Raw genomic sequence first — 17,449 nt, 5'->3', positions numbered from 1 at the left:
TCTATTCACTCTGCTTTATTGTTTGCATTTTGTAAAAAGTATATAACAAGGAATAAAAATAATAAACATTAGAGGTGGGAACTGAAAAGAGAGGAACTGGTAAAGCCTGCAAATTATCAGAGAAAAAAAGAGGGCATCCCTCCCTCCAAACTGTAGTTCATGTGAAGAAAATAACAAAACCTGATCAATTATAAATGAGGAGAAATAATAACTACAACCAAAAAAAGACTTCAAGAGCACCCTGCAAGTGTCTTCAAAGCCATTAAAAGAGATTATTTTCACATGTCAAAGGGATGAAGTCACTCAAAGAATAAGTAGAATACTTTGATCTTGGTGGGATAAAGGATTTGCTTAAGAATGTAGAGGAGCATATTTCACAGGTTGAATTATTTGCTGCAAATTAAGATATTGAGAAACTAGAGAGGAAACTTCCTCTCCTGTGATATCACCAAAGATGGACCAGTTACGATTTCTTGGTTGTAGTGGTAAGGTTCTACTTCACAGGGTCCTTTGCAAGGCTGAACAAGTGCATACGGACAAACCATCAGGACTGAGAGGGGAATCTGTCACTCATATGGGAAGCTTGTGTCTGCAAAGGTATAGCTGTGCCCCATTCATGTGGAGGGGTTAAGAGGTACCTGAAGGAATATAATCTCAACCATTAATTTTAAACATTCAATTTCAACTATGAGCTTCATGACTTAGCCCAACTTAAAATAACTTAGTGAGATGATTTTTGATTAGTTCTGATAAGAATTTTATGTGGCCATGTTTTATTTTTTCTCTCTCTTGACAGTAACCCTTGAGAATTTATTGACCAATTATACTTAAAATTGCAGGTTTAAAACAAACTGAAAGACTGGCACATAGGAATCATTTCACAAGTGTTACCTGCTTTAAAAGATCTTTTTTTTTTCAGTAAGTAGAGTTTAAAAATTACAAAATAAATTACAGTAAATTACATTCTGTTTTCTTTCCCTTATTCTATCAACAATCTCCTGCTAATCTCAGGAAAAGTGCTTTGACAGAAGTTCCTATGAACTCTCATACGATCTTATAGCTAGTTATGCTTAAGAATTCCTCCTGAGAGAATCTTAGAGTATCTAAAGCCAGTTCATTAAGAAGAGAGAAAAGATTCATTTTCCCTTGGCCAGAACCCTCACCAATGTTATGATTGACTATTCTTCCTAAGGGCTAGAAATTTGGTTTCAGAGAGGGCTCCAAACTCAGTCGTGTGCTTCTGCCAAGAGTTTGGATTCTCCCCTAGTTCAAGATTCCTTTCCTCCGTTGCATGCCCTCATAACACAGATTTTCAGTTAAAACCTCAGAGACGAATGCTTCCCACCTCAGAGAGATAACTAGAAATAGACTTCAGAGAAGTACTTTACTAGTTTACTCCAGTTTGCTTTCTATAATCTGTCTCCATTGGAAGTATTGTAATGGTCATTACCACGACTCTCACTTCCAAGTATGGGGCAACACTGAACATCTCCAACAGGGCCACCATCTCACTCCATTGCAAATGGTGGTTCAGTGGTTCATGATCCCCACTAGATTAAATTCTGGGAGGGCAATGGCCATTTCTGTCTTGTCCATCCTTGTGTCCTGACCCTTGAACAATGTCTGCTGCAAGGGGAGGAGTTCAATATACGTGTGTTAAAAGAATCCTCCCTCAACTTCTGTGAGTGCCTCTGCTGATTTCCCCCTCAACTTGAGATTTATCATGACCTCCAGTATCTCTAGCATTAATATTCCCTTACCTTTTTTTCCCTTTGAGGGCCCTTCCTACTCTTTGCTAATATGTGCATGTATAAATGTTTAAATTTCTCCTTAGGTTAAATTCACTTCTCCATGATCACATTTCTTCCTTGCTAATTTTAGCAAAATCATCAAACCTACAGAGTATTACTTCAAATACAATTGACTGACCCCTTGTACACATTGCCACAGATTATATTGTAGCCATGTATCCTAACAAGCAAAATATACATACATACATATATATATATGTATATTTATATGATATCATTGATGTTCCTTTGTATTTAATTTTTTTCTAAGTAGAAAATTCCTTTAATATAAATCTTTTCTATCACTATATTTCAGACTTGATGGCACATAGAATCACCTGAAGGGCCTGTAAAAACAAAATTGTTGGGCCTTACCGCTAGATTTTCTGGTTTGACAGATCTGGGGGTGAGGGTTGAGAACAGCATTTTTAAGGAATTCTTAGGCAGTACTGATACTTTGGCCCGAGGAGCACACTTTAGAACCACTCTATTGTGTCAAGAATACAGTGTTTGAATGACAAAAAATAGAGGAGAAAGTAAACAATAATAATCCAAAATCTATGTACAAAGAGAATTGCTCTTTATGATTGGTTATGACAAAAGGAAGGACCAGCAGTCACCTCAATTCAATATGGCTCTACAGCTCAAACGATCAGCCCGAGGTTGAACATTATTCCAAAGAAATGTAGGGCTAGGATTGTGGCTCAGCGGTGGAGCACTCATCTAGCACGTGTGAGGCCCTGGGTTCAGTCCTCAGTACCACATAGAAATAAATAAACAAAACAAAGGTATTGTGTCCAACTACTTCATATATATATATATAATTTCCTTTTAAATAAAACTAGCTCCTCTGGTTACTGAGATTTTAGAGAGCTACAGTGACCCTGGAAAAAGTGCCTTGAAGGGAAACTATATTGCTGGAAAGCAACAACTCCCTGGAGAGTAGCCTACTTAACTAATAAGGCCAAATGAAAAACTTCCACAGTTTTTCGTTGTTGTTGGTGGTGGTGTTTCCATATGATACTGGTAGAAGCCAAGAAATGGGATGACCAAAATCTCTAACATTAGAATTAGTACAGACAGATTGACCATCCAATTATGGAATCCTACAGTGTTGAGGGTATTCAAAACTTGACTTTAGGACTGAGCATGGTGGCTCACGCCAGGAGGCTGAGGCAGGAGGATCTCAAGTTAAAAGCTAGCCTCAGCAATTTAGTGAGGCCCTAAGCAACTTATCGAGACCCTGTCTCAAAAGAAAAAAAAAGCTGGGAGCCTGTCTCAGTGGTTAAGTGTCCCAGGGTTCTATCCATGGTACCAGGAAAAAAACAAAACAATAAAAACTTGACCTCCGGAAAGTATATGAAGAAAGTACTACTTCATTTGATGGGCATAATTGCTAGTACTCATAAGCTTCTGAAGTGATGTAAGAATTATGGAGATAATAAAAATATATTTGTCAAATGATAAAAGATAAAAACAATTAAAATGAAAGGAACAATTAGCCTTGAACCCTAACATGAGAGCTATCTATCTCCTTATCACATTTCCTCTAGTGCTGCCTTTGGCAAAGAAATATGATAAATATTCCCTGAGTGTTTGTTGCTTTATGGCATAATTCTAACCCTTAAGACTGGGCAAGCCATCTGAGAGCTCTAGATTTCTTGTGGTTCACCTCACTTTCAAATATGGCCTGTGATACGAGCTTAGGACCAGTAACTGCAAATATCAAAGTTAATGAATGATAACCCATTCAGGTATTCACTTAAGCTCCAGCATTAAGAAAGCCCTGCCTGGGCATAGTAATTTAGGCAGTCCCATAACTTTGCAAATTTTGGAACACTTCTGTCACCCAGGACTGAGGCACGAACAGATCAAACAGTATAAGAGTAAAGGAAAGAGAGTGAGAGACATGGGCTTGATGATCCCTGAAGTCTCTGGATCAAGCCATCGACCTGAGTCTACTAGGCCCTGTACTGTTTTGTTATGTAACTACCCTAAATTAAAGAACTACAGTTACTGTCCAAATTCAATATAGTACAGATCTGCATAACACAGACAATGGGAAAAGGTCATTCGTTGTTGTAGACATTTTCTTAATTGGATAGATTCTCATAAAAATTCAAATTTTTAGATGTCTTAAAAAGTTATAAGATGTGGATTGGTCTTTCACTTGCATAATGCAATAATAGGCTGCAACCCAGTAACAACACAATCCTCAGCTTTTTCTGTCTTATTCTAGCCCGATTTCCTCCCCTACTTTACCTATCTCACCTTTTACACTAGAAGTTCCTGGTGCACAAATTAAAACATGTATCCTGCTTTTGCTCCAACTTCCATGATTTGACAGATGTAACTCTGCTGTCATTGCCCTCGTCTCAAGACAAGCAAACGTCTGAGAAGCCGTTAGATTTAAATTACTTTGGGAAATATTCTTGAAGTCAAAACTCATATGGGTCAAGTGCACATTTTTAATTTTCATGTCAATGACAGTCTTCTTTGAAGAGTCCATTGTACTTATTTTAAGACCCAGAAAGAGAAAGCAATAATCGGCCAGGAATGATGCAGTGGTTATGAGTGAGGATTAATTACATCTTTGGGACTGCTGTACCATTTTTTTTTCTCTGGTTTTAGATTTGCTAGATTTCACCTTAAACAACATAGGTATAATGCCGACAGTAGGTATAACAAGTTCCAGGTTTTCTGTGGTCTCAAGAGATCTGGATTCCATGTTGATTTTACTGAGAATTCATTTTCTTCATATTTAATGATGATCCAGGGTGTACTTACCCTCATTTTCCATTCACTGCAAGGAAAGGGAAATCATTTGCTTTGATTTTTTTTATATACTTTTTATTCATCTCTAGCTATTTTTGTTTTCATGGGGTTTTTTTTTGGGGGGGGGGAATAGGAGGGTTTATACCAATAATGAAGTCTCTGTGATTCAACATGACTAATCATTAAGATTCTTTAGAGCTAACGATGTCTGAGGAATCCAGCAATACCCACACAAATCCACATTTGAGCACTAAATTCCCAGTGCTAGAGTGTGTGCTCTGACCATGCTGACCAACTCTTCATCTGCCTTCCTATGTTTTATCAAAGAGGACTGCCAGCTTTTGTTGAACCAATATTTGTGTTTCAATCTAGCCATGTCTATTTGGAGTTCATTCTTCATCATTCTTCTGGAGAGAAATGACAAGGCCCTCTCCTTTCCTGTGGCCTCGGGGAATGGTTTTTCTTCATCCTAATATTCCAAAGCAGGAATGAGATGGGAGTTATTTTTCCCCCTGCCAATCCAGAACTTTTGCTTATATTGAATTTGCTCTCAGCCACACATATTAAGTCTTGTGATTCAATCCTTAATTCAGTCTTTTCAATTCACAGTTCAGGATATGAAAGGCCCTTCTACATTGGGTGTACATTACTTTGGACCACGCACGTATATGAGAAATCCATCTTGGTGGCTTGTCCAAAATTTGTTTTAATCTTCTCGTGTAAAAAGAAATCCAGAGCAAGCCTGGTGCGATGGTGTGAAAGGCCGTTGCTGTAGGTCTTCTGGGAAACAGACTGTGCCATGGAGACTGCTGCAGGAAGATTATTAGAAAGAGCTCTTGGGTCACCACCTGTGGTAAGGGGAAAGGAGAAAGATGGGGTAAAAGATTGGGACAGGGTTCTGATTACCAGGCTTCAGCCAATCCTATGGGGAGCTGTGAAGATGATTGTTGAGAGCCACAGCCAAAGGGGCCCCAGCAAACTTCCAGCTGCCAGCAAACTTCCAGCTGCCGGATGATGATTGGCTCACAGCGGCCCCAGCAACATCTAGCTGATTGGCTCCTCTGTGGTGATGCTCATTGGGCTGTTTCCCTGCCCTTCAGACCACAGAGCTGCTCATTGGGGGACTTCTTTGGCTCCGCCCACACAACCCAGCCAATCGGCCTCAAGAGCAGGAGGATATTGGGAGGTGGTGAGGCTTGTGTTGGGGTGAGAGGCTTGTGGGAAGCCGGTGGTGGCAGTTTGGCTCTGAGGTTTTTTTCCTGAGGAGCTGTTTTGTTTGGCGTGTGTGATTCTAAAAATAAAGTTAGTTTCTTTTGACAAGTGGCTCCTGAATTGTGCCCAGCCGGACTGCGGCAGATGATGCTTCAGAGTCTTTCTGTTTTGAGGTTAAAGGACAGGCCTTTATGTCCCCTCATCCAAGATGCAGTCTGCCCACCAGGAAGGGGGCATGGTTTGGGATGACATATCTATCTGTCTCCAGCTGAGGGCAGTTCCTGGGAGATCTGCAGCTAAGGGACTTTAGCTATCAACAATCCCAATGATAGGGATCAAAGATGTCAGTCCTGAAAAAGATTAGGCAGTGAAGCCCAGATCCCACTAGGCTGTCAACATCCCAGACTCCTCCACCATTTCTGATTAGCCATTCTTGCTTAGCATGTGTGTCGCATGCTTATGGTTGCTTCCCGAGCTCAGGGTGACTTCCACTCCCAGGCTTGTTCCACGCTCTGGACAGAAAGAGAAGAAATAAGAATGAGGAGGAGGCAGCACTTCAATCAAGAAAACAAGGAAGGACCCAGCAATCTTCCACTTAGAGAATCACTGGCCAGCAATTGTCATAGCTGCTTCAGCTACAAAAGATGCTGGGAAACATGTGTTTTAGTAAGACACATACATGGCTGCCTTGACCAAGATCAAGAAGAGAATGGGTACGGCATTGGCAGCTAGCAGTTTTCCCAAATCATTTCATTTGCAGAGTTAACTCCTTTTTGGCAAGGAGGTAGTGACTATATAAATCTCAAGGATTTGTCCTACCTTGTTCCCAGGAGTCATTTCTCTGTGTTGTACTACTCTCTCGGTCACTGAAGGTTAGATTTCATCTTCTAATAGTCACGTTTATCTCACAATCACAATTCTGAAACTTCTTCCTGATTTATTCATCACCACCCTTTTGTCCTTTCTCTCTCACACACGTGTGTGCATACACAGATAGGCATGATGTCACTATTCCTGGGCTGTTGACCGTGGTGACAATAAACAATGATCATTAGGTCCTTGTCAAAGGAGAAGGGAGGCCATTTTCAAAAGAACCACACAGAGGACCACACAGGGAACAGAAATATAATAAATCCAAGGCAGGGGATCCTACTGCAATAATATTGACCAGGAGTATAGATGCCAGATTTAGCAAATCAAAACAGAGGATGCTAGTTAAAATTGAATTTCACATAAACAACACGTAATTTTAGCATAACCCCAAAATACTTCTGTAATTTGCATGGGCCATAATGATGCTAACATTTATTCTTTTTTAACCCAAATTTAATATGTAACTAGTTATCGTGTATTTCACCTAACCACTCCAGCTGGGACAAATAGTATTCATATCACCACAGAATTAGATATCACCATCGTGTCTATTTCTACAGCTATTGAATTCAGCCATTGGAACTTTGCACAACCCTCTAGTCTGAGAACAGCTGTCCAATATTTTTGTGGACTCATCAATCAATGCAGCTAATGTTGAAGACGTTTTTATAGTAAATTACATTTTTAATATTTCCTGGAGCACAGACCCTCCCCACCCCAGGGTACATGAAGAGGTTTCAAGTAGCTCTCTGAAGCTGCTGAGATTGTGTGGAAATTTTTGTGTGTATGGACTTAGGTACATTTTTTTTTCTGTAGAGAAGCCTATAGATTTCATTCCATTGTAAAAAGAGGTGATGATTTGAAAAACTTTATTTCCAGGCACACGATACTGAGAGACAGCCTATTCATCTATCTTGGTTATTTTATTTGGGGACAGAGGTAGAAATATCAGCCATGAAACAAATGCTTTGGTATTCTTCTTGTAAGGCTATCTGGGGCAAATAGGAGACAAAATTCTTTTATTTACCAGGCCAAAATCAATTATAGAGCTAGACATTACTCAGAAGTGGTTTTCAACAAAGCCTCTTAATCATACAAACCATCCACACTGTTTTCCCAGTGCCTCTGTGGGTGAGGTTTCTCTCCTTTTGCTGCTGAGCTGTTTCAAAGGGTGGAAATTAGAGACCATCCGCTTCCCCCCACCACTGTTTTTGGAGAGGCATATTAAGAGGTTAGTCTGGGGTCAAGTTCCTGTGGACATGACCTTGTCACCGCTTTTTTTTCTTGAAATGTCTTGTTCAATCATGTTGTTTGGCAGTAAAGACCTCTAGTTAGGATGCCTTGCTTCTCAATTACAGTTCTGATTCCTAACAGAAAATGCTTCAAAGTAGCAAGCATAGGAACAGTCTCAGGATTCATGTAAGGAATATCTCAAACTTCATGCTTCCTTTAGTTCCCAGCACAAGGGAATGGCCTAACCCTTGAAGCACGGTGCTCTCTTAACAAGTTTTTGCCTGAATTCATGTACTTGTACATTGTGCTATAGCAAATGGTCTGGAAAGTTCTCAACCACAGGATTCTCTAAGATCCTCTGAAATACCACACTTTGCTATCCCAGATTGAATTATATTCAGTATACTATGAGTATCTTGAAGGAATCACTGTGTTTAATCCCCATCCCTGACACAGTTTAAAGCCTTGAATGTAACAGGGAGCCGCAAATTTTTGTTGCATGATTGAAGAATGAATGGAGAGATGGATGAATGAATGAATGAATGAATGAATGAATGATGTGTAGAAGGAGCAGCCTTAAGATAGCTTTGTCAGAGGCTAACATCCACCTTCCTACTTCTGGATGCTGCCCTGTTTCCTGGGAATGTAGAATGCACAATCCCTCATCCCTCTTCAATCCTCAGAAAGGGCAGAACAGACTTAGAATTTTTGTCCTATTCCTGGGGGGAGGGGGATTATCTTTAAGTTTGAATATTCTGATGAATTGATTTTTAAAAATTGTTTGTTTTCAGTGCTGTGGATTGAACCCAGGGCCTTGCACATGCTAGGCAAGTACTTTACCACTGAGCTGCAGCCCCAGTCCTCTGATGGATTGATTTGGGAAGGAGAAAGAGAGGACAGATTCCAAGATTTGAGTCGGGGTTTCATTACGTTGTCCAGGCTGGCTTTGAACTTGTGGGCTCAAGTGATCCGCCTACCTCAGCCTCCTGAGTGTCTGGAACTTCAGACATGCACCCCTATGCCTCGCCAAGATCCTAGATCCATCTTAAAAATCTAGCCTATCAGGATCACTAAACCAGAAATTGGGGACAGATCAGATTTCTAGAAGGCAGTGTTTTCTATTTTAAGACACATAAAAAGGGATTGTTGAGTAAATGGGGTAATGAGCATAGGGTTAGGGAGAGAAACGTGTGTTTCAAGTAAAAAACCATATGTGGGAGCTATAGTCCAAAGGTGGGTGGCACCCTGGCATATTTGAGACAGATCAAGTAGGGCTTTCAAATCACCCTTTAGCATGGCCAAGATCCTATCCCCCACCCCAGCCTGAGCTTGGGTACATGCCTCAGGGCACCTACATTTTGGAGGGTTTTTCTGGAGATTTTCAGAGCTCCTTTCTTGTATTTTGGTTCAGCTGGGTATGTCAATCATTCGGACTGGGACCTGTATGGATGTGTCTCCCCTTCAGCACGCCTTCTAACCTTCCACTCCATGTGTAGGGTCTGATAGATGGTCTAGGATCTTCAGGAATCATACACTGGGGGTGTCTTGGAGCTCCAGGACTGGGCTCTGGCTGGTCTACAGGACCAGAAGGCTGTCTGAAAAGCAGATGGATCCTGATGACAAGGGCAGTATTTCTTGTGTGGGATCATGTGAGATTGGGCCCTATAAAGGTGATGACATGCTGATTTTTATGACTGTATGGATGGGACCCCATAAATAAAAATATTTGCCCAGTACTTATATATTTTATAAATGGCTTTGCTTGGGGATTTGGACTTTATGCCAAAAATTAGAGGAAAGTTCAAACTACATTACCCAAAAAGGTCATTTCATCTAAATCTCTTTAATTCAATTTAAGAAAAATCTTTTTATTGTAGTAAAATGTAAATAACACAACATTTGCCATTTTAGCCATTTTTAAGTGCACAGTTCAGCCACATCAACCTTATCAGGCAACCATTACATCTCTCTTCTAATATAGCAAGAAACTAAAGCCTGGAGAGGCCAACTGACTTGTCCAGCTCTTAAGTCCTTAATGGAGGAGTTGTGCATCGTACCGTCAGGGCTGTTCCACCTTTCCAGTTCATTCATTTGATGGGGAAGAAAGCAGTCCTGAAAGGCAACGTGACCTTGGCCCAATCAAAAGTAGGGTTAGTGAGATCTCCTGACCCTCACTCTTGGCTCAATGCTCAGCTTTCTCCTCCTCAGTGCTTCAAGCTGCCCTCTCTGTCTCTCTCCCTCACCATCTCCCTTCCCCAGTTTTTTTTTCAATCAGAAATTTTAGGCCTCCTTACACCAAAATGTGAGTTTTGCATAGCTAATTATCACCTAAAAATGATTTTCTAAATTTGTGTTGGGGAGGGGGTGTCAAGTCTATTGGCAGCAATATGTCTTCACACCAGACTTCAATAGTTTGTCAGTTATGGATTAAAGTAACTACTTGCCATCATTTCCCATCACTGCTGAAGTTCTTAACGCATCATTTTTGGCTGTAAATGAAGCTTATGGAATCCATAGAGTACTTCAGATGATTTTCAATGCACTGTATACATTAGGATTAGTATGCTTATACATATGACCATTTAAGAGAATCTGGCACATAGTAGGTGATCAATAAGTATTTGCTGAATAAATGAATGTAGGTGTTATTTATTGAATTATTTTGTTTTTTAAATTAAAGAATCATTTATATATAGTAAAACTTGACCTTTTAGATGAACAGTTCTGAAAGTTCTGACAAACCTTTACAGTCACATAAGCACCACCACAATCAAGATATAGATCTCCCCCAAATTCCCCTCTGCTCCTTGGTAGTTAAGTCCTTCCTCTTTCCTCTGCCCCTGGCAATGCCAATTTGGTTTTTGTTCTTATGGGTTTTGCCTTTACAAGAATGTTCTATAAGTGAAATCATGTGACCTTTTGAGTCTGGCTTATTTCATTTAGCATGATGTTTCTGAGATTCTTCTAGGTTGATGCATTAATCAGTATAGTTTGAGCATTGCTATTTCAACTTTCCCAAATTCAAAATGCTGTAAATTCCACACCTGATCTCATGTGATGGGTCACAGTCAAAGTGCAGGCACACTACAAATATTGTATAAAATGACCTTCAGGGTGTGTGCATAAGATATGTGTATATACATGGAACATAAATTTTGTGTTTACACTTGAGTTCCGTCCCCAAGATAGCTCACTATGTATATGTGAATATTCCAAAATCCAAGAAAATCTGAAATCCGAAACACTTTTGGCCCCAAGCATTTTGGTTAAGGAATACTCAACCTGTACTTTTTTCCCTGCATTACACTGTATATTGTGTCAAAGTTTGTTTATTTGTTTCCCAGTTGAAAGGTATTTGGGTTGTTTCCAGGTTTTATTATGCATTGAATTTTAATTTCAGTATTTATTTTGTTTAAAGGCCTGTCAGCCTTCAGGACTATAGAAGAAGCTATGTTCAAACTTTTAATTCATACTAAATGACTTGTTTGTGTGGTCTATATTGGAACTGGCAGACATTAGAATTAAGGCAAAGGGTGAATCTAACCTGATAGCAAACAAGCAAGAGGTATAATCAAAAACATAAACAGACATACTGTGATGTTGGATCTATGGGTCTGGATCCTTGTTCTGCTCTGCTTTGGAAATTGGTAGGTATATTAGACAGGGTTTTCCCAAGATACAGAACCAGATAGGATGGCAGGGGAGGGCTTGGGGGGGGTGGAGAGAAAGAGAGAAAGAAAAAAAAAAGACTTAGGGGAACCAATTCACATGATTATGGAGGCTGATAAGTTCCACAACAGAAGCCTGACATCACTCTAATCTGAGACTGCAGGCCTGAGGAATTCCAAGGCTTCTGACCTAAGTCCTGGAGTTCAAAGGCAAAGGACCCTGGAACTCTGATGTCCAAGGATAGGAGAATAAGTTTGTTTCCCAGACAGAAGGGAAGAACTTGTCTTCCCTCTGCCTTTTTATTCTATCCAGGCACCCCTGTAAGTTGGATGGTGCCTACCCACCTTGATGACAGATCTTCCTCACTCAGTCCAACAATTCACACACCAATCACCTCTGAAAATCCCTCACAGACATACGCAGAATAACGCTTCACAAGCTTTCCAGGGATTCCTTAATCCATTCAAGTTGACACCAAAGATTGACTGTCACCATGGGTGTTTGTCCTTTTTCTGGACATGGCCTTGGCTCCACCAACCAAATGCACTGCAGAAGATTTGCTTATAAGAGAACAAGAGGGTTTCATTTTCTGGGGAGGGTACCAGCAAGGGGAGGAAGCCCTGACCACGTCCCAGCATTTCCAAATCCATTTCTGAGGCCTGTGATCAGTAGCAACATTAGCGGGAAGAGGGATAATTTGTTGCAGCTGATAATGTTACTGTCTCAGTAGAAAGGGCCGGTAACTGAGGAGTCTTCCTATTTTCTCATCTGTAAAATGGGTCAAAATTCCCAATGTTTCTATAGGTAGCTGTTTAAGGTTTTTTTTTTTTTTTAAAGAGAGAGTGAGAGAGGAGAGAGAGAGAGAGAGAATTTTTAATATTTATTTTTTAGTTCTCGGCGGACACAACATCTTTGTTGGTATGTGGTGCTGAGGATCGAACCCGGGCCGCACGCATGCTAGGCGAGCGCGCTACCGCATGAGCCACATCCCCAGCCCTGTTTAAGGTTTTATTATTTTGTTTTTTTCCCTGAGGATCCATCAAAGAAATTGTACTTCAGTTTCAGGAATTATTGGGCTTCCCTGACAGATCTTGCAGATATTATAAATCATATGATTTGTTATAGTTTTTTTGCTATAAATCATGTTATAAATTATGATAATTTGATGGTGTTTTCATTCTTTATTAGCTCCTAGAGAAATTAGAGCTACATGTCTGGCCCAATTTCAGCAGGTGCATAGACCTTAAGACGTGTGCTTTTGTATTTCAATTTACTCATATTTTCTCTTCTTTTTTAAAAAGGTCTCTCACTCCAGGTTTCCTCACTTTAAAAGGTTTATATGGTAAGTTAAGAAAAATAAAAATTACCCACCAGCCCAATAACTATAGACTATCAGTAATTGGTTGGAAAATTCAAATTGGACAGAAAAAGGACAAAATAAAAATGAAAGTTTTCCACCTCTCTTAAAATCTGTTTTCCCAAAGATGAGCACATTTCTTTCAAAAAGAAAAAAAAATGCATCTGGGAGCATGTACTTAAAATCACATTTATTTAAATTTGCAAAAAAAAAGACATCATATTCTACAAAATTTTCTTCACCTTGTTTTTCTTTCCCACCTAATAATATCTGAAAGATTCTTTGGCTTTAGCATACATAGATTTCCCTCTCATTAATGCATTAAAAAATTTATTTACTTCCTGAATGATGGACCCTTTACTTTCTCTACTTTTTCATTATTGCAAACATATTACAACAAAGCCGGGTGCAGTGGTGCACACCTGTAATCCCAGAGGCTCAGGAGGCTGAGGCAGGAGGATTATGGGTTCAATGCCAGCTTCAGCAAAAGATGGCACTAAGCAATTCAGTGAGATCCTGACTCTAAATAAAATACAAAATAAGGCTGGGAATGTGGCTTATTTGCTCTTGTGTTCAATCCCTGGTACACCCCGCAGCAGCCACCACCCGCCGCCCTGAAAAAATATTACAATGAATATTTCTAAACCTATATCTTGGTAAAATTTTGCAAGTAAATTTCTAGCAGTGAAATTGCTAGACAAATTGGTACAAGGTTTCATAGCTATTGCCAAGTTGCCCTCCAGGAAACTGGCACCAATTTTCCCTCCTATGTGTGTTGTACCAGCATTACCATTTCCACACATTATCATCAGTAGATACCATTGAACTTTGAAATGCTCACCAGTGGGGAGGAATAGTACCTCACTCTTATTTTGATTTTCACCTATTTACAATTTCAAGGTTTACAAAAAAAAAATCTTTGGATCAAATATATTTTTGGAACTCATTTCAAAACACTTTGGATTAATGTAGACGATAAAAATTTCTATATATTGTATTTATTTAAAACATTTAAAGCAACTATCCTGCCTCTAAATCAGTAGTTCCTCATCCTGCCTGCACATTTGAAACACCTGGAATGCTTTTTAAGAGTATCTTTACCTGGGCCTCATCCCAGACCAATTAAGTCAGACTCTCTTGGGGTAGGGATCGGCCTGGATATTTTTAAAAAGCTCCTCAGGTGATTCACAAATGCAGCCAAGATTGAATACCACTGCTCTAAATGCATTATAATGGATGCTACAAATAGTACATCTAAGAGGTTTAAGGCTGCCATCCTGAATGGCACCAGTGGAATGTATAAAAGTGCAGCATATTCCAAACTGCATTATTTTTTTTCTTCAAACGAGGGTCTGACATATTCATAATGGTGACATGGCAGCCCCCTGGCTCAGCCACCGTCCTCCTCCTCCACTCCACTGTATACCAATCTCTGCAGCCAGCATTTCAATAAGAAATGACAAACTCCCGCTTTACGAATTAATAATTGATCTGACCAAAGCAAAGACAGCCACTAGCAGAACGGTGATTAATCTTTTTATGATCAAAGGTGTAGGAGCCTTTCCTGTTGAGTTATGACTGTAATTGGCTCATCCTCCAGTGGAGAAAGGGGAAAGACTGTCATAAAGAAGGAAAGCCACTGCCACCCCATGTGAAGGTAGCCCTTTAAAGTTTGCATGTCATTCCTCAGCTTCTCTGGTTCCTGTGACAAGTGTGTCACAAGCTGTCATTTAATTCGTTGGAGCAAAACCATGATAGATTTTCCTGCCAACTCAGCAAATACCTAGTAGGAGAAAAACTAGCTGGGAAATGATCCAGTTTATTAATTCAATTTGAATTTTCCATGATAGCAGAAGAAGATCAGGTAAAGTAACCACGATAACTTCTTATAGGATCTCCGAAAACATTTTTAATAATTTTTCTTATTTTTTAGGTTAAGTTTAGCAAACAATTATGTGCATGTATGAATATGTAATACAAATCCCACTATTATAATTATAAAGCATCAATAAAAATGAATAAATTAGCAAGCAATTACAGTTTAAAAAATTGGTACATAACAGTTGTATATGTTTGGGGTGTATGATGTAATAATTTGATATTTGTATGTAACGAAGAATGATCAAATCAGGATAATGCTCATTTCCCTCTCCTTAAATACTTATTATCATCATTTATTTGTTTGGGGAAACTTCCAATTCCTCTCTTCTAGTTCTTTATAAAATATACAATAAATTGTTGTGAACTCTAGTCACCCCATTATGCAATAGAGGAATGTATTCATTTATGTTTAAAGATGAAAAAACAGGTAATGACTGGGAAAATAATTTTAACTCTATAATTTCATTGTTTTGGACTTCCCGATTCATACAAATATTGTCCTTTCTCTACCATTCTCAATCGGATTACATTTTAAAGCAAACATTGTTAATAGGAAAGAATAAAACAGAAGTCATGTTCAAATACATTGAAGAGCTTTAAAAAAAGTTATGGCTAATTAAAAAGTCAAAACAATATAATTTTTTTGAAGGAGAATATTTGGAATTCTAGTTTCTTTAATCAAATGTATTATAGCATCATTTAGGTACAAGAAACTTCACATACTTAAAGTGTACGATTTGATGAGTTTTTACAACTGTGCACATTCCTGAACTCACCATGATCAAGAGGTCACTCTCCTAAGTTTGCTCATGCACGTTTGCAATCCCTCCTTTGCTTTTGGCCCCTAGACAACTTCTGACCTGCCTCTGTCTGGATTAATACGCCTTTTGTTTCTACATGAATGGAATCATACAGCACGTATCCTGTCTGAGGCTTCTTTTGCTCAGCATGGTGTCTGTGACATATATTGGTGTTCCAGTCCTTTTCTTTCCCCCTCTATATTTATTTGGAACTGGGGATTGAACCCAGGGGCCCTTTACCATGGATCTATGTTCCCAGCCCTTTTTATTTTTGTGTGTGTGTATTTTGAGACAGTATCTCAATAAATTACTGAGGCTGGCTTTGAACTTGTGATGCTCCTGCTTCAGCCTCCAGAGCCTCTGAGATTACAGGTGTGCACCATCATGCCCAGTTTGTGATGGATTAATTTTTTCTAGAAGTTACTCCCATGATTATTCTGACAGGTTTAAGAATGTTTAGTGAGCATGATGATGCAGCAGTCCCCCTTCTGGGTAAATATTCTAAGAATATGATATGAGTATGTTGAGGAGGTATCTGCACATAGTGCTCATGGTGGCACTATGCACCGTAGCCAAGATGGGGAACCAACCTAAGCACTCATCAATGGACGAATGGATGGAGAACTATGGTATGTGTACGCAGTGAAATACCATTCGGCCTTGAGAAAGAAGGGAATTCTGTCATTTGTCTCAACATGGGTGGACCTGGAGGACATTACGTTGAGTGAAATGAGGCAGGCACAGAAAACCAAATGGGAAACCTGAAAAAGGTGAACTCACAGAGGCAGAGAGTAGAATGGTGTTTACCAGGGACTGTGGGGCTGTAGGGGAAGTTAGGGAGATGCTGGCCAAAGGGTGTACTATTTCAGTTGGACAGGAGGATTAAGTTCAAGAGATCTATTGTGTGCCCATAGTTATAACAGTGTGTTGTATTCTTGAAAATAGTGAGAGTTTAATTTAAAAATTATGTGAGGCAATACCTATGTTAATTAGCTTAATTTAGCCATTCCTCAATGTATATATATATTTCAAACATTTTTACACTATAAATATACAATGTTAATTTGTCAATTAAAATAAAATTTAAAACACATTATCATGTGGAAAAAAAAAACCCTCTTCCAGGACTCACTTTATTCCTGATCTTTGTGAACTTCATCCTTTTCCAAAGCTCCTAAAGTCCTATAATGCATGCCATACATCCTGCCATTCACTCTAGTTATTTCTCTGATTTCTCTGTTGTCTAATCTGAATTAGATGTCAGTCTCCCTGGTGTCTGAGACAGTATCATGTATTTAAATATAAAGTGACTGTCTTAGTCCATTTTGTGCTGCTATAACAAAATAGTACAGATTGGGTAATTTATAATGAAAGGAAATCCATTGGTTCACAGCTCTGGAGGCTTGGAGGTCCAACATCGAGATGCATCACAATTGGTGATTCCAAGGTGATGCCTTGAAGACCACATCCCACCTTCACATGGTGGAAGGCAGAAGGGCAAAGAGGCAAAAGCAGGCCAAACTCACCATTTTATAACACAATTAAATCCACCCACGAAAGGTGGAGCCCTCATAGCCTAATCACCTCTTAAAAGTCCAAACTCTTTAATCTGTTACAATGGCAATTAAATTCCAATGTGATTCCTGGAGGGGACAAATATTTAAACCATAGCAAGGAAAAACTCAAAAAAACACATCCATGTTTGCATATTCCTCTAAACCCCTAACACTGTACAAAATGCCAGAATACTAACTGAGCTGACCATCTTTATCTTCACATTGAACATACAAATGATTTACTTCATTTTATATAAGAACTCTTTATTATTGCACAGTGCTTAGGTAAGCTGAACCGAAATT

At 39.3% G+C, this 17,449-nt stretch overlaps 1 long non-coding RNA gene across 1 annotated transcript in view; it reads right to left on the bottom strand.

Annotated features, from left to right (window-relative positions):
• LOC144376262 (uncharacterized) overlaps window positions 1-17,449 on the bottom strand; it is a 67,994-nt gene continuing 50,545 nt past the window's right edge. Inside the window, exon 3 of the long non-coding RNA XR_013436527.1 lies at window positions 1-6,289. This is a non-coding gene — a long non-coding RNA (uncharacterized LOC144376262). The remainder of the gene's footprint in view (window positions 6,290-17,449) is intronic.

The sequence above is a fragment of the Ictidomys tridecemlineatus genome, chromosome 3, assembly GCF_052094955.1.
Source record: "Ictidomys tridecemlineatus isolate mIctTri1 chromosome 3, mIctTri1.hap1, whole genome shotgun sequence".
Classification (NCBI taxonomy): Eukaryota; Metazoa; Chordata; class Mammalia; order Rodentia; family Sciuridae; genus Ictidomys; species Ictidomys tridecemlineatus.
Note: the sequence above shows the minus strand (reverse complement) of the source record. Positions and strands in the feature narration are given on the sequence as shown.